Source organism: Dermacentor andersoni, chromosome 2 (genome assembly GCF_023375885.2).
Source record: "Dermacentor andersoni chromosome 2, qqDerAnde1_hic_scaffold, whole genome shotgun sequence".
Classification (NCBI taxonomy): Eukaryota; Metazoa; Arthropoda; class Arachnida; order Ixodida; family Ixodidae; genus Dermacentor; species Dermacentor andersoni.
This window is the reverse complement of record NC_092815.1, coordinates 147352273-147376885: the sequence shown is the minus strand read 5'-3', so window position 1 is coordinate 147376885 and position 24613 is coordinate 147352273. Positions and strand designations below refer to the sequence as shown.

Below are 24613 nucleotides of genomic sequence, written 5' to 3'. Positions count from 1 at the left end.
ACCGTATGCGTGCCTAAGCTCGTCCACTACGCAACGTCATATATGCTGGGAGCAACTTTACAGCACCGGCAACTTGGAGGGCGTTTTTTCGACCGCGTCGCGCCATTTAAGACGTCAGTTATCGTGCTTGCTAACTACACGCGCATTGTGCGTGCTTCTAGTGTGTGCGTAAAGCGCCTTGCGAAGTTAAAAATAGAAATTCCACTACGACAGTGAAACCTTTGCTGATGTTTGCTGTGCGTTGGTGGAGAGTATTTGCTAGTGCAAACTTGTGGGCTTGTTGCGAAACTGAAGATATCGAGGAGCGTTTCCTCACTTACATATCTTTCGAGGCTGTAAATTATATATGCTTACGCGGTTTTCAGTTTGCGAGCACTGATAGAGAAAAAAATGTAAACAATTACAGCTTGGTACAAGAGCTTACTTTTAGAGACAAGGTGTGTAGACATAACTTTGACGTCCTTAAGCAGGACAAGGTAAAGTGGCTTAAGCTATGTAATGGAAAAAAATGAAATGTTACGTAAACAAACATTTCTTTAAGATATACTGTTACTGCGTGTCTGTTGAAAATTCTACTGTCATGAAGCGATCCCTACTTTCACGATATTCATCAGTGACTTCGAGCTTGTGCTTTGTTCCCACCCTCCAAGGGGGCGAACATTGTTTTCGTGACTGTCTTTAAGTGCTCCTTGCATGTGCTCACAATGTGACATCTTTAAAGTGCCACTGCTATAAGTTAACACAGAACATGTAGAGGCGAGTCCGTCACCTGCAACAGTCTCCACGTCCGGCAGGAGCATCCAGAAATGCAGGGCCTCGTGGCTATGGCTGCAGCAGCACGGCGTGTAATCGCATGGTCGCGCCAGCTATGACTGAAGTGTATGTGTTCACAAAAGTAGCATCTCGGTATCATTCCTGGATAAGTCTATGGATATATTATTTATCACTGCTAAATCAAGATTCAGTGTGGACGGGCCGCCATTGGAATCTGAACCTGGCAACGTTTAACGTTAGAACGTTATCTAGTGAGGCGAGTCTAGCAGTGCTTTTGGAGGAATTAGAGGGTCGTAAATGGGATATAATAGGACTCAGTGAGGTTAGGAGGACAAAAGAAGCATATACAGTACAAAAAAGCGGGCGCATACTGTGCTACCGGTGCTTACCGGTACGATAACTAGGAGTAGGATTCCTGGTTATTTACGAAATAGCTGTTAACATACAGGAATTATATAGCATTAACGAGAGGGTTGCAGGTCTTGTTGTGAAACCTAATAAGAGGTACAAATTGAAGGTCGTACAGGTCTACGCCCCTACATCCAGTCATGATGACCAGAAAGTCGAAAGCTTTTATAAAGACGTGGAATCGGCGATGGGTAAAGTCAGAACAAAATACACTATACTGATGGGTGACTTTGCTACGGTAGACAAGAAGCAGTCTGGAGACAAGTCAGTGGGCGAATATGGCATAGGCTCTAGGAATAGCAGGGGAGACTTATTAGTAGAGTTTGCAGAACAGGATAATATGCGGATAATGAATACCTTCTTCCGCAAGCGGCTTAGCGGAAAGTGCACGTGGAAGAGCCCGAATGGCGAGACTAGAAATGAAATATACTTTATACCCTGAGGTAACCCTGGCATCATACAAGATGTGAACGTGCTCGACGAGGTGAGCTGCCGTGACCATAGGATGGTAAGAACTCGGATTAGCCAAGACTTGAGGAGGGAACGGAAGAAACTGATACATAAGAAGACAATCAATGAGTTAGCGGTAAGAGGGAAACAAGAGGAATTCCGGATCAAGCTACAGAACAGGTATTCGGCTTTAACTCGGCAAAAGGACCTTGGTGTTGAAGCAATGAACGACAATCCTAGGAACATCATTAAGGTGTCTGCAATAGAAGTCGGTGGTAACTCCGTTAGACAGGGTACCGGTAAGCTATCGCAGGAGACGAAAGATCTGATCAAGAAACGCCAATGTATGAAGCTGACATAAGAAAATATATTATGGCTAGAATTGAACATGCTCTCAGGAACGGAGGAAGCCTAAAAGCAGTGAAGAAGCAACTAGGAATACGCAAGAATCAGATGTGTGCGTTAAGAGACAAAGCCGGCAATATCATTACTAATATGGATGATATAGTTCAAGTGGCTGAGGAGTTCTATAGAGATTTATACAGTACCAGTAGCACCCACGACGATAATAGTCCAGATGAATTTGAAATCACACAAGTTACGCCGGAAGAAGTAATGGATGCCTTGGGAGCTATGCAAAGGGGGAAGGCAGCTGGGGAGGATCAGGTAACGGCAGATTTGTTGAAGGATGGTGGGCGCATTGTTATAAAGACTGACCACCCTATATACGCAGCGCCTCATGACCTCGAGCGTACCGGAATCTTGGAAGAATGCTAACATAATCCTAATCCATAAGAAAGGGGACGCCAAAGACTTGAAAAATTATAGACCGATCAGCTTACTGTCTGTTGCCTACAAAGTATTTACTAAGGTAATCGCAAATAGAATCAGGAACACCTTAGACTTCTGTCAACCAAAGGACCAGGCAGGATTCCGTAAAGGCTACTCAATAATAGACCATTTTCACACTATCAATCAGCTGATAGAGAAATGTGCGGAATATAACCAACCCTTATATATAGCTTTCATTGATTACGAAAAAAACGTTTGATTCAGTCGAAACCTCAGCAGTCATGGAGGCATTACGGAATCAGGGTGTAAACGAGCCACATGTAAAAATACTGAAAGATATCTATTACGGCTCCACAGCCACCGTATTCCTCCATAAAGAAAGCAACAAAATCCCAATAAAGAAAGGCGTCAGGCATGGAGACACGATCTCTCCAATGCTATTTACAGCGTGTTTAAAGGAGGTATTCAGAGACCTGGTAACTCAGGAGACCAATTGCAATGTATGCTCACTGACCTGGACAGGCAAAGCGGAAGGGTGGGTTTAAAAATTAATCTGCAGAAACCTAAAATAATGTTTAACAGTCTCGAAAGAGAACAGCAGTTTACGATAGGTAGCGAGGCACTGGAAGTGGTAAGGGAATACATCTACTTAGGGGAGGTAGTGACCGCGGATCCGGATGATGAGACTGAAATAGTCAGAAAAATAAAAATGGGCTGGGATGCATTTGGCAGGCATTCTCAAATTGTGAACCCCAGGTTGCCACTATTCCTCAAGAAAAAAGTATATAACAGCTCTGTCTTACCAGTACTCACGTATGGGGAAGAAACCTGGAGGCTTACGAAAAGGGTTTTGCTTAAATTGAGGATGACGCAACGAGCTATGTAAAGAAGAATGATGGGTGTAACGTTAAGGGATAAGAAAAGAGCAGACTGGGTGAGGGAACAAACGCGGGTTAATGATATCTTTGTTGAAATCAAGAAAAAGAAATGGGCATGGGCAGGACACGTAATGACGTGGGAAGATAACCGATTGTCATTAAGGGTTACGTATGCTATATATATATGCTATATATATATATATATATATATATATATATATATATAATTATCAGTCATAGCACTCGTAGTACAGCCCCTGGGCAGTTCTTTTTTTTTTTCAAAAGGTCCTATTAGAGTTATTATAATTACACGGAGGTATTTCGCCCTCGTAAGCAGCAGTCCTTGAGATATTTACTCTGGCTAGCTTCCCACGATATGCATGCCGCACTCGCACCTGTTTAAGCTTTTCCTGGACGCTAGAGCTATACTATGTCCGCACAACCTTGAGCGATCGGAAAGCACGTTTTCTGCGCATGGCCGGCTAAGAAGGGAGGCTTTGTTCCGGCCACAAAGCTATCCATGTCTCAGTAAGGTGCCTGGCTGTGGTCTCGTGCGGGGGCTGTCCTCTCGGTGAGCGAATATTCCCCTCATCTTTTAAAAATTTCAATACTTACAAGCATTTGTCTCGAGAACCATACTTAGTTCAAGGGAACTTTCCACGTCTCAATAATTTCTCTCGTCGTATTCGAGTGCTGATTGCCGTGTTATCGTTTGTTAACGAAGCTTTCCCTCAAGTCTAAATATTTTAAGGCAGTTTGTCGTGTGCGTATCATGGCCACGCACGCTTATATCGCCTTCCGTTTCGCTACCGCGGGTGCGCTTTAAGACTACGGTGCTGCAATTTTGCTTCAGAAATTTTCCTTTCCTTTCTTCTTCTCTTACCTTAAACTGGCTCTCTTAACTACTACACGCAAAGACAAAGCAACAGCGCTCGCATTCGATCCCATGGATGCGATGAATATATATATATATATCTATATATATATATATATATATATATATATATATATCGACAATTATCAGTCATAGCACTCGTAGTACAGCCCCCTGGGCAGTTCCTTTTTTTAAATGTAGTCCTATTAGAGTTATTATAATTACACGAAGGTATTTCGCCCTAGTAAGCAGCAGTCCTTGAGATATTTACTCTGGCAAGTTTCCCACGCTATGCATGCCGCACTCGCACCTGTTTAAGCTTTTCCTGAACGCTAGAGCTACACTATGTCCACACAACCTTGAGCGATCGGAAAGCACGTTTTCTGCGCATTGCCGGCAGAGAAGGGAGGCTTTGTTCCGGCCACAAAGCTACCCATGTCTCATTAAGGTGCCTGGCAGTGGTCTTGTGCGGAGGCTCTCCTCTCGGTGAGCGAATATTCTCCTCACCTTTTAAAAAGTTCAATACTTACAAGCATTTGTCTCGAGAACCATACTTAGTTCAAGCGAACTTTCCACGTCTCAATAATTTCTCTCGTCGTATTCGAGTGCTGATTGCCATGTTATCGTTTGTTAACGAAGCTTTCCCTCAAGCCTCAAGTCTCCCTCAAGCACGTGATCAAGCTTTTCCTAGCCTGTAAAGCCGCTCAAGTTCGCTTGTCTCCACGGGCGGCCATTTTTCCAAGAAAGTACGCCAAATCGACCATCGCGGACAACGTCAGTCCCTTTCCACGTAAGTATGAGGCTCGGGGCAGGAGCTTTGGCGCTTCAAGGTAACCGTTTTTCTTCTCTTCCCTTAAGCTGGCTCTCTTAACTACTACATGCAGATACAAAGCAACAGCGCTCGCATTAGATCCCATAGACGAGATGAATATATATATAGAACATTATCAGTCATAGCACCCTGTCATAGCATAACATCCAAGGGTCACGAGTTCAAATCACCTGTTCTCTTCCCTTTTTTTGCGTCCTTTTGTTTCTTTTTCTGCCGCCTTTTTATTGTCTTTTCCTTTAGTTTATCACTGTATGGGAACCCTCCTAAAGAATCTATATATATATATATATATATATATATATATATATATATATATATATATGGCCACACATGTGCAGGTCATAAATACCAGGTTCTCTAGCCGAGTGCCATCCGTCCGGTATAACCGAGCTCGGATTGGTCCACTTTGACTGATCAAATAAGGCACCACTGTAGGTTCAATAAGGCGTACTACTCCTGCGGGGGCAGTAGCGCATCCGCCTCCCGTGCAAGAGGACCGTGGTTCAAATCCCGGGGCCGCGCAATTTTCCACGGAAAATTAAAAAAAGCGTGTGTTGAGAAAATTGCACAAACAGGCCTGCAGTGCGGCCTGATCCCGGTGACCAGAACCGACAAAGCACTCTCTCACCGGAGCAGGATTGGCCACCCTGGTGCAGCACTTGGCCTCAACCTCCTATATGAATACAACAATCAAACCCCGGCCCTCAGTCTCCAGCAGCCGCGAAGCAACTGACCACGGCGGCGGTCAGATCTGTGACGCAGCAGAGGGTGCTAGAATACCTGGCTCCGGACAAGCCGCCCATTGGAATCTGAACCTGGCAACGTTTAACGTTAGAACGTTATCTAGTGAGGGTAGTAAATGGGATATAATAGGGCTTAGTGAGGTTGGGAGGACAAAAGAAGCATCATCATCATCATCATCATCAGCCTAGTTACGCCCACTGCAGGGCAAAGGCCTCTCCCATACTTCTCCAACTACCCCGGTCATGTACTAATTGTCGCCATGTTGTCCCTGCAAACGTCCTTATGTCATCCGCCCACCTAACTTTCTGCCGCCCCCTACTACGCTTTCCTTCCCTTGGAATCCAGTCCGTAACCCTTAATGACCATCGGTTATCTTCCCTCCTCATTATATGTCCGGCCCATGCCCATTTCTTTTTATTTATTTCAACTAAGATGTCATTTACCGGGTTTGTTCCCTCACCCAATCTGCTCTTTTCTTATCCCTTAACGTTACACCTATCATTGTTCTTTCCATGGCTCGTTGCGTCGTCCTCAATTTCAGCAGAACCCTTTTCGTAAGCCTCCAGGTTTCTGCCCCGTAGGTGAGTACTGGTAAGACACAGCTGTTATACACTTTCCTCTTGAGGGATAGTGATAACCTGCTGTTCATGATTTGAGAATGCCTGCCAAACGAACCCCAGCCCATTCTTATTCTTCTGGTTATTTCAGTCTCATGATCCGGATCCGTGGTCACTACCTGCCCTAAGTAGATGCATTCCCTTACCACTTCCAGTGCCTCGCTACCTATCGTAAACTGCTGTTCTCTTCCGAGACTGTTAAACATTACTTTAGTTTTCTGTAGATTAATTTTCAGACCCATCCTTCTGCTTTGCCTCTCCAGGTCAGTGAGCATGCATTGCAATTGGTCTCCTGAGTTACTAAGCAAGGCAATATCATCAGCGAATCGCAAGTTGCTAAGGTATTCTCCATCAACTTTTATCCCCAAATCTTCCCACTCCAGGTCTCTGAATACCTCCTGTAAACACGCTGTGAATAGCATTGGAGATATCGTATCTCCCTGTCTGACGCCTTATTTTATTGGGATTTTGTTGCTTTCTTTGTGGAGGATTACGGCGGCTGTGGAACCGCTATAGATAGCTTCCAGTATCTTTACATATGGCTCATCTACACCCTGATTCCGTAGTGCCTCCATGACTGCTGAGGTTTCGACTGAATCAAATGCTTTTTCGTAATCAATGAAGGCTATATATAAGGGTTGGTTATATTCCGCACATTTCTCTATCACCTGATTGATACCGTGAATATGGTCTATTGTTGAGTAGCCTTTACGGAATCCTGCCTGGTCCTTTGGTTGACAGAAGTCTAAGGTATTCCTGATTCTATTTGCGATTACCTTAGTAAATACTTTGTAGGCAACGGACAGTAAGCTGATCGGTCTATAATTTTTCAAGTCTTTGGCGTCCCCTTTCTTATGGATTAGGATTATGTTAGCGTTCTTCCAAGATTCCGGTACGTTCGAGGTCATGAGGCATTGTTTATATAGGGCGACCAATCTTTCTAGGACAGTGTTCCCACCATCCTTCAACAGATCTGCTGTTACCTGATCCTCCCCAGCTGCCTTCCCCCTTTGCATAGCTCCCAAGGCGTTCTTTTCCTCTTCGGGCGTTACTTGTGGGATTTCAAGTTCCTCTATACTATTCTCTCTCACCTTATCGTCGTGGGTGTTACTGGTACTGTATAAATCTCTATAAAACTCTTCCGTCACTTGAACTATCTCATCCATATTAGTAACAATATTCCCGGCTTTGTCTCTTAACGCACACATCTGATTCTTGCCTATTCCTAGTTTCTTCTTCCCTGCTTTTACGCTTCCTCCGTTCCTGAGAGCCTGTTCAATTCTGTCCATATTATAGTTCCTTACGTCCGCTGTCTTACGCTTGTTGATTAACTTAGAAAGTTCTGCCAGTTCTATTCTAGCTGTAGGGTTAGAGGCTTTCATACATTGGCGTTTCTTGATCAGATCTTTCGTCTCCTGCGGCAGCTTACTGGTTTCCTGTTTAACGGCGTTACCACCGACTTCTATTGCGCACTCCTCAATGATGCCCATAAGATTGTCGTTCATTGCTCCAACACTATGGTCCTCTTCCTGGGTTAAAGCCGAATACCTGTTCTGTAGCTTGATCCGGAATTCCTCTAGTTTTCCTCTTACCGTTAACTCATTGATTGGTTTCTTATGTACCAGTTTCTTCCGTTCCCTCCTCAAGTCAAGGCTAATTCGAGTTCTTACCATCCTATGGTCACTGCAGCGCACCTTGCCGAGCACGTCTACATCTTGTATGATGCCAGGGTTCGCGCAGAGTATAAAGTCGATTTCATTTCTAGTCTCACCATTCGGGCTCCTCCACGTCCACTTTCGTCTAACCCACTTGCGGAAAAAGGTATTCATTATCCGCATATTATTCTGCTCTGCAAACTCTACTAACAACTCTCCTCTGCTATTCCTAGAGCCTATGCCATATTCCCCCACTGACTTGTCTCCGGCCTGCTTCTTGCCTACCCTGGCATTGAAATCGCCCATCAGTATACTGTATTTTCTTTTGACTTTACCCATCGCCGATTCCACGTCTTCATAGAAGCTTTCGACTTCCTGGTCATCATGACTAGAAGTAGGGGCGTAGACCTGTACAACCTTCATTTTGTACCTCTTATTAAGTTTCACAACAAGACATGCCACCCTCTCGTTAATGCTATAGAATTCCTGTATGTTACCAGCTATGTTCTTATTAATCAGGAATCCGACTCCTAGTTCTCGTCTCTCTGCTAAGCCAAGGTAGCACAAGACGTGCCCGCTTTTTAGCACTGTATATGCTTCTTTTGGCCTCCTAACTTCACTGAGCCCTATTATATCCCATTTACTGCCCTCTAATTCCTCCAATAGCACTGCTAGACTCGCCTCACTAGATAACGTTCTAGCGTTAAACGTTGCCAGGTTCATATTCCAATGGCGGCCTGTCCGGAGCCAGGCATTCTTAGCACCCTCTGCAGCGTCGCAGGTCTGACCACCGCCGTGGTCAGTTCCTTTGCAGCTGCTGGGGACTGAGGGCCGGGGTTTGATTGTTGTGTTCATATAGGAGGTTGTGGCCAAGTACTGCACCAGGGTGGCCAATCCTGCTCTGGTGAGAGTGTGCGTTACCGGTTCTGGTCACCGGGATCAGGCCGCACTCAACACACGGTTGTTGTTTTTTTCTGGTATTTTCCGGTGGAGAATTGTGCGGCCCGGTATTTGAATCACGGTCCTCTTGCACGGGAGGCGGATACTGTACCGTCCCCGCAGGAGTTAAATTTAAAAATAAATTGTGGGATTTTACGTGACAAAACCACTTTCTGATTATGAGGCACGCCATAGTGGAGGACTCCGGAAATTTCGACCACCTGGGGTTCTTTAACGTGCACCTAAATCTAAGTACACGGGTGTTTTCGCATTTCCCCCCATCGAAATGCGGCCGCCGTGGCCGGGATCTGATCCCGCGACCTCGTGCTCAGCAGTCTAACACCATAGCCACTGAGTAACCACGGCGGGTCCCGCAGGAGAAGCATATACAGTGCTAAAAAGCGGGCACATACTGTGCTACCGGCGCTTAGCGGAGAGACGAGAACTAGGAGTCCGATTCCTGATTAATCAGGATATAGCTGGTAACATACAGGAATTCTATAGCATTAACGAGAGGGTGGCAGGTCTTGTTGTGAAACTTAATAAGAGGTACAAATTGAAGGCAGTACAAGTCTACGCCCCTACATTCAGTCATGATGACAAGGAAGTCGAAAGCTTTTATGAAGATGTGGAATCGGCGATGGGTAAAGTCAAAGCAAAATACACAATACTGATGGGCGACTTCAATGCCAAGGTAGGCAAGAAGCAGGCTGGAGACAAGTAAGTGGGGGAATAAGGCATATGCTCTAGGAATAGCAGGGGAGAGTTATTAGTAGAGTTTGCCGAAAAGAATAATATGCGGATAATGAATACCTTTTTCCGCAAGCGGGTTAGCAGAAAGTGGACGTGGAGGAGCCCGAATGGTGAGACTAGAAATGAAATGGACTTCATACTCTGCGCGAACCCTGACATCATACAAGATGTAGACGTGCTCGGCAAGGTGCGCTGCAGTGACCATAGGACGGTAAGAACTTGAATTAGCCTAGACCTGAGGAAGGAACGGAAGAAACTTGTACATAAGAAGCCGATCAATGAGTTAGCGGTAAGAGGGAAAATAGAGGAATTCCAGATCAAGCTACAGAACAGCTATTTGGCTTTAACGCAGGATTAAGCCTTAGTGTTGAAGCAATGAACGACAATCTTGTGGGCATCATTAAGGAGTGCGCAATAGAAGTCGGTGGTAACGCCGTTAGACAGGAGACCATTAAGCTATCGCAGGAGACGAAAGATCTGATCAAGAAACGCCAATGTATGAAAGCCTCTAACCCTACAGCTAGAATAGAACTGGCAGAACTTTCTAAGGTAATCAACACGCGTTAGACAGCTGACATAAGGAACTATAATATGGATAGAATTGAACAGGCTCTCAGGAACGGATGAAGCCTCAAAGCAGTGAAGAAGAAAGAAGAATAGGCAAGAATGAGATGTATGCGTTAAGAGACAAAGCCGGCAATATCGTTACTAATATGGATGATAGTTCAAGTGGCTGGGGAGTTCTATAGAGATTTATACAGTACCAGTAACACCCACGACGATAAGGTGAGAGAGAATATTCTAGAGGAACTTGAAATCCCACAAGTGACGCCGGAAGAGGTAAAGAACACCTTGGGAGCTATGCGAAGGGGGAAGGCCGCTGGGGAGGACCTGGTAACGGCAGATTTTTTTAAGGATGGTGGGAACACTGTCCTAGAAAGACTGGCCACCCAATATACCCAATGCCTCATGACCTCGAACGTACCGGAATCTTGGAAGAACGCTAACATAATCCCAATCCATAAGAAAGGGGACGCCAAGGACTTGAAAAATTATAGACCAATCAGCTTACTGTCCGTTGCCTACAAAGTATTTACTAAGGTAATCGCAAATAGAATCAGTAATACCTTGGACTTCTGTCAAGCAAATGACCAGGCAGGATTCCGTAAAGGCTACTCAACTATAGACCATATTCACACTATCAATCAGGTGATAGAGAAATGTGCGCAATATAACCAACCCTTATATATAGCCTTCATTGATTACGAGAAAGCGTTTGATTCAGTCGAAACCTCAGCAGTCATGAAGGCATTACGGAATAAGGGTTTAGATGAGCCATATGTAAAAATACTGGTAGATATCTATAGCGGCTACACAGCCAACGTAGTCCTCCACAAAGAAAGCAACAAAATCCCAATATAGAAAGGCGTCAGACAGGGAGATACGATCTCTCCCATGCTATTCACAGCATGTTTACAGGAGGTGTTCAGAGACCTGGAGTGGGAAGAATTGGGGATAACAGTTGATGGAGAATACCTTAGCAACTTCCGATTCGCTGATGATATTGCCTTGCCTAGTAACTCAGGAGACCAATTGCAATGCATGCTCACTGACCTCGACAGGCAAAGCAGAAGGGTGGGTCTGAAAATTAATCTGCAGAAAACTAAAGTAATGTTTAACAGTCTCGGAAGAGAACAGCAGTTTACGATAGGTAGCGAGGCACTGGAAGTGGTAAGGGAATACATGTGCTTAGGGCATGTAGTGACCACGGATCCAGATCATGAGACTGAAATACTCAGAAGAATAAAAATGGGCTCGGGTGCATTTGGCAGGCATTCTCAAATCATGAACCGCAGGTTGCCACTATCCCTCAAGAGAAAAGTGCATAACAGCTGTGTGTTACCAGTAATCACGTATGGGGCAGAAACCTGGAGGCTTACGAAAAGGGTTCTGCTGAAATTGAGGACGACGCAATGAGCTATGGAAATAAGAATGATGGGTGTGACGTTAAGGGATAAGAAAATAGCAGATTGGGCGAAGGAACAAACGCGGGTAAATGACATCTTTGCTGAAATGAAGAAAAAGAAATGGACATGGGCGGACATGTAATGAGGAGTGAAGATAACCGATGGTCATTAAGGGTTACGGACTGGATTCCAAGGGAAGGGAAGCGTAGCAGGGGGCGGCAGAAAGTTAGGTGGGCGGATGACATTAAGACGTTTGCAGGGACAACATGGCCACAATTAGTACATGACCGGGGTAGTTGGAGAAGTATGGGAGAGGCCTTTGCCCTGCAGTGGGCGTGACTAGGCTGATGATGATGATGATGATGACTGGATTCCAAAGGAAGGGAAGCGTAGCAGGGGGCGGCAGGAAGTTAGGTGGGCGGATGACATTAAGAGGTTTGCAGGGACAACATGGCCACAATTAGTACATGACCGGGGTAGTTGGAGAAGTATGGGAGAGGACTTCGCCCCGCAATGGGCGTAACCAGGCTGATGATGATGATGATGGATAAATATGCCTATTGTTTATTGAAATTTATGCAGCTTGCTGCTTATTTGTGTTTATATACGTTCTGCATATTTTTTTCTTGTTTATTGTAAAACTAGACATAACATGTCTTGGTGCTGAGCATTTTTTCTTGCATCATTCGCTTTGCTAGAAGTTCAATATTCTGTTTTCTTAGAACACTCTATATTTACCACCTGTTATTTTGTTTTGTTGCTCTAAAAATTTCCTCTGCTATAGCTTTTATTTCCACATATTTTTTCTGTTTATGCTACATGGTCGTGTAGTTTAAATATGTGTAATGGTTCAAAATGTAATGGGCAAAATGTGTCACAGGCCCAAAAATTGTTAACATTCACATTAAGATTGGTCAACCTTGACACTCACAATAATTGTGACACAGTTACTAGGGTGCGCAAGACTAACAGAAAAAGGTGAGACAAGACAGAGTGCTAGGCTTCAAGTGACAAATTTTGTTCAGAGAAAAAGCAAAGGGGCCACCTTATGTTCAAGTAAATGAGCACACAGATGCACAAAGAATGTTCCACGTAGGAGACAATTGAGCGCGTAACGAAGCCGATAAGCGCCCACAACAGGCCATTACAAAGCATTCACCACCTTCTTAAGGTGCAACGCATCTTTAGCAAGGATTGCCAGTGATGAAAAGCTTACACATTCATCTGCAGCCTTTCAAATGCGCAACGCCTGAAAAATTTCCCTATCTAACAGCCTTGCGATGTGTCTGAGCACTTGCATGCTATGAAAACATGAGCAAAATTTACGAGTATATTTTCGGCAGTGGTCTGTCAAGTCGGCAGCTCCTGCTAGAGTGTTTACAGCGTTCCAGTGCTTCGTAAGCTGCTCATTCAGACACCTGCCTGTTTATACAATATAGCACGTTCTACAGCGACGTGGAATCTTGTACACCACCACTATATTGCAGTTAACAAAGCGGGTGACATGTTGTTTAGTGCATGTGCATTGACTACCGGCATTGCTTACCAATCTGCACGTTCTTGCGAGCTTTCTTGGCGCTGAAAAAACGCCTGCATCGCACCTGTTCACCACATTTTTAGGTGGTGGGACAGCCGGTGTAAGTGTGGCACAGCCACAAGGCGTCCACTGCAACGTGCGATATTGAACCGAGCGTCTGCGAGGACATCTATACCTCTTTATTGAGGCTATCAGTGACTGACACCAAGGTGCCATCGGGAGACCCGGCGCGACATAAACGGCTCACTTCTTGCTGAACGCTGCACGAAATCAGGTCCACAAGATTTAACCAGAGCAGCTCTCAGGCACTCAGGACTTATGCGTATTTCAACTAACTTGGACTGCACCAAACGGATGTCAAGCAAAGACTTCTTGCCCCTATGAGAGTACATCCAGCAAAATGCTATGTTTCGAATGATATGATTTTTCAAAAATTACAGGCGACCCTCTAATGGCAAGTCTGAACTTAAGTACGACTGCACACTTTTCAAAACCACCCACAACATTTTTTAACAGCAAAAGCACTCCCCTCAGCACAACAAGAAAGTAATCGACACTACCTATGCACGCCCGCTAACCGTGCAATAACGCATGTCCCTGTGGGCGCCATGTGGCTGTGCCATACGTACTCGGGGTGCCCCACCGCCTAAAGAAAGGTGGCGAACAAGTGCGATGTAGGTGTTTTTCCTGCTCCCCTAAAGGTCGAAACAATGTGCACGTTGGTAAACGACGCCGGTCGTCAAGGTACATGCACTAAAGAGCATGTCACTTTCTTCAACTGAAATGTGTTGGGTTTTACGCAAGATTCCACTTCCCTGTAGAAAATGCCATATCGTACAAAGAGACAGGTGCCTGAATGACCGGCTTAGGAAGCACCGCAACGCTGTAAAGGTTCCAGAAGGTGCTGGCCCCTTGGCTGGCCACTGCTGAAGATGTACTCCTAAATGCTCTCTGTGTTATTGGAACACGCAAATGCTTAGTCGGTTCACCAGGCAGTTAGATAAGCAAATATTTGAGGCATCTTGCATTTTAAAAGCTGCTGATACTTGCTGAGCACTGGTTGACAGAATGTGGTTGCAGAAATTTATTGGCTTATTGCGAAACTAAAAATCTTGATGAGCGTTTCCTTCCTTTGAGAGAGATTAGCTTCAGCTACACTCGTGTTCGTCATGTGTGCGAGCTGGTGCTTTTCTCCCGCAAATAGACGCAGACTGGACGGGGACTAGACATCAACTGAAAGGTGTAATGAATAAAAAAACAGCAACGCACCTAAAGCGCAGAAACCTAAAAATAATGGTGCAAAAGGTGAAGTTGTCATCCGAGAGAATCCTAGTACCGCTTGATATATCCTTCTTCCATGTCATGCAAGGTCAGGGAACGAGTGATCACGCAGTTATCAGTTTCGTCGCTAATGTACAATGTCTGGAAATTTTTTCTAGTTTGCTACGCAAAGCTGCGCATGACAGGTGTGCCCTACAAGTCAGGCTTCCGCGAGCACCGCCTGCCGTGATATGCGAACTTTTTCCCCCTGCAAATGACTTAACAACGCCCGGATGCTCTCGCAATATTTCATTGATACACTAGCTGGTATAGTCGACATAATATTTTCCGCATAAAATTGAGGCGGTGTACACGACACATACTCTGCACTTCTCGAAATGTGTAGTGTATTTTGTTGTGCAGCCTGCCTCAGCAGCACCATTCACTATACTGCGTATGCGTGCAAGCTTACCAGGCGCCGGAAAAACGACCAGGATGGCGCATTTCCCAGTCACCTTCTTGAGGCGCTGGGACAGGCCATGTATTTATGGCACAACCACAGGGTTCGGCTTTTTGGTTTCAAGTTCATTGTGGCATGCGTGGCTCCGTCAATTCACTTCTTTAATCAGGCTCCCTGCTACAGGAGCCAACAATTCTCCAGCAAAGGCACCATTGTGCAGGTGTATAACTTTGAGGGGAAAGCTTCATGCAATCTGATGATCACAAGACTTTGAGAGTAGTGTGCGTGTAGCTTTTTGGAATACCCGTTTTTAATTTTGGAAAGGCCAAAGTGTAGCTAACGACTGTTCTTTTAGACTGTGGATGGTATCAATAGCCCACGTCACTGACATGAAAAAATGATACTGCTATCGAAAAACAGAAGGCACCCCTCTTCAGGTGACCCAGACGTGAATTTGAGCCTTTTGCCACAGGAATGAAAACAATGATGCACATGGTTCACAAGCTCTTCAGAATTCTCAGGGCTCACATCCTTTACGATAATTACGTAATCATCGTCATATCTGAAAATGTGTAAAATCGGAGCTCTGCAGGTTGTGTCAAGGCATGTGCAAATATGCTTGTCACAAAATAAGAACAGATCACTTGAACAGGAGCGATATATTATTTAATACAAATCCCCTCCTTCTGAATGACAGGGCTCTTATTACAAGTGACTGCATAGAGAACAGGTAAAATCTTTAAAAAATCTGTAATGTTATCAATGTTCAAACCAATACAGTTTTGAAATGCAACAGCACCAAATTCATTGATGTTTTAACGGGCAGCGCAAAATTGTTGGCTTTGTAGAATTGAAGGAAAAAAATGTACTACATCAATAGAAATAGGGTATAGCAGTTGCAGAGAATACTCATACTTGGAAATACTGTCTAAGACACTGTCGGAATTGGGCACAAGGTAAGGGTCATATACTTGAAGCAATTTGAGATGCTTTTGTAAGAATCTAGAGCAGGTACCTTGCCATCAATATATTTTCAGCCACAGTCCCCTTACATGTTATCTCCTCTTTGTGCGTTTTTACGTAGAAAAATATATCAAGGGGATCCCTTTTTGCCCCAGCTGCGGCGTTGTTGAGTGGTCTTCCTGATAAAGAGGGTGGATTCATGGCACTTCCTAAGTTAATCTTCTCAAAAAAGCTCAACGAGCAGTATCAAAGAATTTTATGCCCGTCAAGTGCTCACGGAAAGAATTAAGGCGAAAGCTTTGGCATATGGCGATGAGATGAACTTGCAATGTTTCAAGAAGGTCATAAGCATTGCAATAAAACAACCTCCCGGATGGCATTCTCAATAAAAATGCTCAAAAAGGGGATACCATTCAGGGATGTCTGTGGCTGGGAAAGATTCATGGCAAGGGACCATCTCTAAATTCTTGTCAGAGCATCTCAAATCGCATTCAGTGTATGAACTTCGTGCCCAATTCGGAGAGTGTCTTAGGTTATCATTCCATGTATGAGTATCCTCAGCGCCGCTATATACCTTCTCAATTGATGTAGTACATCATCTTTTCTATTCTATTCCGCAAAGCCAACCTTTTTGTGCTGTCCGTAAAGCATCGATGACTCTCGTCCTGTTGCCTTTCAAATTTCTACTGTTTTGAACATTGTCCACTTTATGGAATCTTAAAGATTTTATATGCGCTCTACAGCAGTCGCTTTTAATCACACCTGTGTCCTTCAAAAGGAGGGAATTTGTACTGGATCATGCATTGCTCCTTTTCAAGTGATATTTTATACTGTTGTGTCAAATATATTTCCACTTGCCATCACACAGCATGCGTAGCTAAGGCTTTACACATTTTTAGATATGTTGATGATTACTTAGTTCTTTTAAAGGATGTGCGGCCTGGGCCTTTTGAAGAGCCTGTGAAGCAACTACTTCGTGTTTTTTATTATTTTGGCAAAGTGGTCAAATTCACCTCAGAGTTACGTGAAGTGGAACGCCTCCTGTTTCTCGATATCAGTAAAATTTTACATAATAGTCAGGTTGCTGAAGATATCATACACGGCACAGAAAACTAGTCCTTAGCTATTATCTGGCCCATCACAATATTTTGAAAAGGGGTATTGCAAAGAACTATCACAAAACTCTTGTGACCATCAGGATGCCCGTAGCCTTCAGCTTCCAAGTGCGAGGCATGCACAATGCAGCCTTTCCCGCAGAATTGTTGGTTTCAGTAGCAGGAGCCTCACTAAAGAAGTGAATTGGGGGAGCTAGGCATGCCACAATCAGCTTGAAACCAAAAAGGCCTGGCCTGTGGTTGTACCATGCGTTTATGACCTCTCCCACAGGATCAAGTAGGTGGTTGGGTAATGCGGCATCCAAGTCGTTTTTCGGCGCCTGGTAAGCTTCTACGTATGGGCAATATCGTGAATGGAGCTGCCAAGACCGGCTGCGCAACAAAGCAACTATATGTTTCGAGGAGTGCAAAACATAATGTGCAAAGTGGGTGTGGTGTGCAGGATCCCAGTTTTATGTGGAAAATGTTAGGGCCAGGCCGGCCGAAGCGTCAATAAAAGATTTAGAGAGCACTGCGCAGCTTTTATATCGTTAAAGGGGGGAGGGGCAGGCAGAAATTTGGCACATCAATGTCGGCAGTGCTCGCGCATGATCGGCATCAGGCCACCCGTGACTTTTGTAGCTTTGCAGCGGGCAAGCTAGGAAAACCTTCTACGCCTTGTGAAGCAGCACCGAAATTGTCAAATACACGTGCGAGCACTCCTTCTCAAGCCATGCATGCCAAGGAAAAAGGTTACCTCAAGCAGCAATGGAACTCTTTTCAGTGACAACTGCGCCTTCTGCTTCTTTTCAGAAGTTTCTGGGCACATGCGTTGCTCTTTTTCAACATTAAACCCTCAAGTTGATGTCAAGCGCCCTTCGACTTCATGTGTCTCTTCTTCGTGTTCGCGTTTCTTGGCGCTTCTTATGATGTTCAAGTTCATGTACTTCTGTATTTATGGTTTTTGTAATACTAGCCTCTTAGCACAAGCCAACTGTTGTAGAGATACAAGCTGTATTATGGCCCTCAGAACGACTCACAGTGTGACCAGTTGCACCTACGAAGAGAGCTCTTCTGACTCAGTGGCACAACCTGTTCCTCTTTCTGCACTTGCTGAAATACTCTATTTGGGCTTAGTAAAGCTGCTTATGTGTTGCTTGTATGCCCTCTTTAAAAGTTACTGTCATAAAGAGGCGCGCAATATAATTTGTTTGCAGCCCCCTAACTAATGCCATTGGACAAACCTACTCATTCAGGTTACATTTATTGGGCAATTAGACTTCTTTTTGCTGCCAGTACGTCGTGATATAAAACTGGTAATGGGGTAAACTTGTCTTACATGAAAAAAGTTTTATGCATGTCATGAAACATTGTAGGCCAATCCACTCTTTGAAGGCGGTTAATCAGCGAAGCTGTGAAGAGCGACCTGCAAACTGTTTTTCACATTTTATATACGAAAGTCTATAGGCTGCCGGTGCCGCTGCAGCGTATGCACCCGCAATAGTAAAACATATGCAGGGAGCTCTGCTTACTTCCCATTGTTGCCAGGCTAGTGACGTCACTCCCCAATTCGTACTCTGCTGTTGCAGTGGCAGCTTACGTAGCAGCAGTCTTACTGGCAACACATGCGAGAGAGTGCTACGTGCTTTGCATTGTCTACGCACGCCTTATCATCAATCATGGGGTTTGGATGTATGTGTGTGTTTTTTTGTTTATTCAAGCAAATGCTGTGCTGTACGTTGTACGTGTGATTCTAAAGGAGATAGACACTTTCACTTCGAAATTCATAGAATGGTTTTCCCTGTCGATAGAGACGAAAAAAATCCCAGGATTCGAGCTATAGACAGCCATGCTATAAAAAAAATTCTGCTGGTGTAAAAACTAACTTTGTCTTTTACAGGTAGTGGTATATCTCTAGGGAGGATCAGAGGGGGCGACTGGCTGTGGACTGGTTCCAGCTTCCACAAGACTTCCAAGTTTCATTAGGAGATTCTTCTATGTATCATGCTGAGCTGTCATTTAGCGAAAAATAAAAAGCTAAGCAACTCAGACTTAGCCTTTTGCCTTGAAAAATTAATCCTTTATAGGGTAACAGTGCGCCTGCGAGAATATTTGGCGCTCTTAGTTAATTTGTGCTCACATTTTCATATCAAAATCAATTTTCATTTCTTAAATTGAGTAAATAAATATTTGTACTGTTATTTGGCCTCCCATATTACAGCGATTGCCATCTACAGATGAACCGAAAATAATTGGTTACCATAGTAAATGTACATACTGCAGCATGAAACTGAGGTAACGTGATCCAGGAATTTGTATATATATATATACATATGAATATTTGATACATGCTAGAATTTTACAAACATACCAGAAGGTACCAAGAAGAAGACGCCACACCAGCATACGAAATCACCAGGCGAGCACACCAAACAGACTAGATCGAACGCACCAGACTCGGCTCACCGTAAACACCAGGGCGGGTACACCAGACGCATCACACCCGTGTCCGAAAACGCACTCAAGTGTAAATGCTCTGGTGTTCGACTGGGTGCTTAGCACACATATGCCAAAACAACAAAGTATAAGGAAGGATGTTTCTCTTCGGATAATGCCGAGTATTCAAGCTTTTATTGGTGTATCTTGTACAGTAATGATCTGCATAATTCAAGTATGCTACATTTTGAATGAATTTTGTTCTATTGGCTGCAATGGAGAGCGGCGTAGATATTGCAGTAGCTTCCTTATGCAATTGGAATGTAACCGTTTATCAACAAGTTACATTATTAACATTATAGAAGAGCAAGACCTTATGCTCTATATTTGAAATGCATTGTTTAGAGAGATGTACAGCTGTTTCCCTAATCACTTCATTATAATGTAGTTGTGCTGGACTTCTCTAATGAAGAAAGAAAAATCGAACTCACCGGAAAAATACGTTTATTTTTATGAAGGTACACAATAAAGCAAATCCAGCACATTGTTTTATGCAGTACACTAAATATGGAACTAGATTTTACAAAAGAAACCTGTAATGATAAAAACGCCTTCTCGAGTGACCTTAAAAGCATAAATGCTCTCATAATCTGTAAGAAGTATGCCATTTAATTCTAGGTGAAGATGGGTAGGGATGTCTTTCAATTGCAATGCTTAGTCTTCACAGAGCTTAATCGGCAATCACTATTCTCTAGATGAGCAATACAGTTTATGATTTATTCTGAGTGCAACAATTTTAAGGGATGTAGAATTACCTTGAGGTAATTGGTTTCCCCAGCATGGTACATAATAATTGTATTTGTTTTCTTGCTTCCTGTTCTGTCTTTAAATGTGCTTTACATTCCACCGTCACATATAGGACACTCCTGTGGAGTTTTGTGCAGACGAGATGCTATGAGTGTACAACCAGCGCACTGTAGCACAAACAATGACGTAGGCAACTTGGTGGAGCATTGCTGCTGGTGTTCCTGCATGTCACAGCCAGCATGTCACCCAGCAAGTTGCCCGTCACCAAGCATGCCCGTTATGATAATGCGCCATGATGATGGATGATGGGTTCCGTCAGGACCCGCAACGGGCAAATTTGCAGTATGATGTTTACACTCTTTTTCACTTAATTTGTGGCCTCTCACCACATAGTGCCTATATCATCTTTATTTACACTAGAACTTTTATGTGGTCAGAGTTGCTTTGTAGTACTGAAGATACGCTATGCATTGCTTCTTTGCGGGCGCTGATCTCCCTAGATTGAGATGTGGCCTGCTATAATGGCTGACATCTAGATCAGCCAGATGCATAGGGAAACATGGCGGTTTTGGAGATGGTACGATGGAAGTGTGGCCTATGTCAGAGGATTGACTATCCCTCATTTGCATGCTGTAAGCAATAATTACTGCACGATTACAATTTTGTTTTCATGTATAGCGCTATGAAATTGTTCTTTTTTATTCGGGGGCTCTACATGCTAAAACCACGATCTCATTGTGAGGCACGCCACAGTGGTGGACTCCTGGATAACTTCGACCACCTGCCGTTCTTTAACGTACACGCTATGCACAGTACACGGGTGTTTTTACAATTCGCCCGCATCTAGAATTTGATCCCGCGACCTCGTGCTTAGTATCGCAGCGCCAAAGTCAGTGAACAAGCATGCCGGGTTTCGGAGTTCTTCACTCTCTACAATGAAATTATCACCCGAATTTCCTTCATCTGCCAGACACACCAAGAAATATCTCCTTCGGGAAATGAACCACTCGTTGGAGTTTCGTAATGAACTGTCAACATGCCCGTTCTAACTCTCTTTTTTTTATTAGCTAGCTTATATTTTCGGCAACTAATTGAGTGCTGTGTGGTACTTCAAATCGATTATTGACGTTATGCTGTTTGTTGTTTTTCTTCTTCTTCATTTTCTTAGACTTTGAGTACTTATTGATATCATGACCGTATGTACCTAATTCTTTTTTTAGAAATTATGAATCTACCTAATTATTATTATCGGCATTTGTCACATGTCCGCATGTGAAGTTACTGCTTGTTTTTGCTTTTGCATCTTGCCCTAATCATCGATTTATAAGACGTTCCCCTGTGAGTTCTTCATAGATTCTCTGAGCTCCTACTGTAATATTTCTGAAACACGTAACTCCAACGTGACTTGAGAGACCAACTTGAAACTTGATTTTTGGCCCACAATACAAACACGTTTGTCGCAGTCAGCCGTCTGAGCGACGTCACCTGCGTGGTCTCCCGTCTCATGGCCTGAGCTCGCTGTTCCAGCAAGACTTAATATCCCCCGTCTTCAGGGTTGCGGTTCTCGTCATTCAGAACTACCTGCCCGGCAGGATTCATCCGTAACGTGAAGAGGTGCTGCACTCTTGAATGGCCTCGCTTCTCAAGCGTCTTTCAAGCATCAGCTATTCGTAAACAAATGCAATCCGTTGCAATAATATGAATGAGCATTTACTTTAGCGCGCTCAAGACTACGAACTGCGTAAAATAACGGAACATATCACATAAGGGATCCCGTCACCAAAAAATGGAGAAACGTGATACGACTGGCTGCACATATGTGGAATCAGTTCGGGAAACAAATGCTATCTTTAGAGCATGTTATGGTAAATAATTTAAATAATTATGGAATTTTTACGTGCCAAAACCACTTTCTCATTATGAGGCACGCCGTAGTGGAGGACTACGGAAATTTCGACCACCTGGGGTTCTTTAACGTGCACCTAAATCTAAGTACACGGGTGTTTTCGCATTTCGCCCCCATCTAAATGCGGCCGCTGTGGCCGGGATTCGATCCCGCGACCTCGTGCTCAGCAGCCCAACACCATAGTCACTGAGCAACCCCGGCGGGTAATGTTATGGTAAAGGAGTGTTTAAAACAAACAAAAAAGATTAGCTTGATTATTGGGCGTTATGCACCACATATAGCATTTGCAGAAGTGGATCAAGGGATCTTAATTGCGATGTGATTTTTTGTAATATAGGAAGTTCACTCCTCTATTGCATAATTTTGCTAATCGTGTTGTTATTTTTGCATCAATTGGTTAGTTTCCAAGTGGCATTACCATGGTGTTTGCTCAAAGCAAACAATGTATGGCATGTCTCGCGTGATTCACGTGGATCGGATTCAGCTTTCATACATTACACACAAGAAATGCTGGACGTGACGTCGCTGTTTCGTGTATACACGCATTTACGTATTTCAACTGAGGCGAGTCATGATTACATAGATGTCTAATAAGAATTAGATCTCATATATGAAAGCTTAACATTTTAATTGACGTTTTGTATAGAAATTGGAAAGGCTCACAAATGTTGCCACCATGTCCCGGGCTCCGTAATTACTGGGTAAAAAGGCACGCAAGCGTGAAATCCAGGCTCGTCATCATGATACGAGCGATCGTTTTGTACTCGCAACACAATGAGGAACAAAACAAACAAAAAAAGGCACCGCTGGCAGTGCCGCGTGAGTACGGCTTCTATGCGTCAAGGAGTGGCTTTCCTGCATGACATTGGAGCCCAAAATGGCAGACCTTCGTGCAATCTAATGTTACTCTATATGGCGCAGCTCTATCTGGGGACATTAATTGGTACAACGAGCTAGCACCACTATCGAATGAGCTTCAACAACCCGTGTCATCACAGCGGACTAACGTATTGTCAAAGGGGGTCATAAATTCGCCATATATGTCGCATTGAAATAACACGGAGCCTGTACTAATATTTATCTGTTTTTCTTCGCTACTACACTTTACGATATCAGGGCAGCATTTTCTCGACATGTCAAGCGAACTTGTGCTGCACATACTGTAACCCGCACCATCCTTAGTGTTGCCCAGCACAAACAACCCAGTGCGGCCACGGCGGCCACATTTCTATGAGGTCGAAATGCAAAAACACCCGTGGACATGAATTTACGTGCACAATAAAGAACCCCACAAATTATTCCGGAGTCACCCACTACGGCGTGCCTCATGGCCAGATCGTGGCTTCGGCACGTGAAACCCCACAATGTTAAACCCTAATTCCATGTATACACATTCCCTACGTATCGCACTCAATATAAGTGTGAAGAACTTTCATTGCCATTGTTATCGGCCTTTGCCCAATGGCCATTCGCTTGACGATACGTGCCATGTGTGGGCACAGTGCAAACGAGCGGGCCTGAACATGCTGTATTATATTAAAAAATGCTTACAGTATCAACCACTGTGTTTCAATGCACCGGGCACGCCGATATCTCCGCCGAAGCACGGGCTCCGTTGACCTATTCTTCAAAAGCAACGCTCACAAAATTATTTTGTTTAAGGTTTCATTCCTTCATATTGCCTTTTATGCATATTTCTTACATTCATGATTCGTGTTTTTTCCAAGGCAAATGTACAAACTAAACCCAAACACCACAATCAAATGTCACACAAACTTCTAAATCACACGTCATCTATTTTTGCATACTCTGCTTGATAAATTTTACAGAAAGGGTAAAGGAAGGGTAAAGAAAGAAAAGAGAGCATCCGCCTCGCGTGCATAAGGACCGTGCTTCGAATTCCGGTGCTGCGCAATCTTACACCGGATTTTTTTTTTTAAATCCCCGTGTTGATAAAATTGCATAAACAGGCCTGGAGTGCGGTCTCATCCCTGCGACCAGAACCGGTAACGCACTCCCTCACCAGAGCAGGATTGGCCACCCTGGTGCAGTATTTGGCCACAACCTTCTTAATGAATACAACAATCAAACCCCTGCCCTCAGTCTCCAGCAGCTGCGAAGCAAGTGACCACGGCGGCGGTCAGACCTGCGACGCAGTAGAGGGTGCTAAGAATCCCTGGTACCGGACAGGCCGCCATTGGAATCTGAACCTGGCAACGTTTCACGCTAGAACGTTATCTAGTGAGGCGAGTCTAGCAGTGCTATTGGAGGAATTAGAGGGCAGTAAATGGGATATAATAGGGCTCAGTGAAGTCAGGAGGCCAAAAGAAGCATATACAGTGCTAAAAAGCGGGCACGTCCTTTGCTACCGGGGCTTAGTGGAGAGACGAGGACTAGGAGTGGGATTCCTGATTAAAAAACGTATAGCTGGTACCATACAGGAATTCTATATCATTAACGAGATGGC

The 24613-nt window shown here is 44.2% G+C and overlaps 1 long non-coding RNA gene across 1 annotated transcript; it reads left to right on the top strand.

The window, feature by feature from the left end:
- The first annotated feature begins 3600 nt into the window (after positions 1–3600).
- Positions 3601–19046, top strand: LOC129387452 (uncharacterized). Its single transcript, XR_008614666.2, has 2 exons — positions 3601–3873; positions 18898–19046. It is a non-coding gene; the product is annotated as an uncharacterized lncRNA (long non-coding RNA).
- Positions 19047–24613: the final 5567 nt, after the last annotated feature.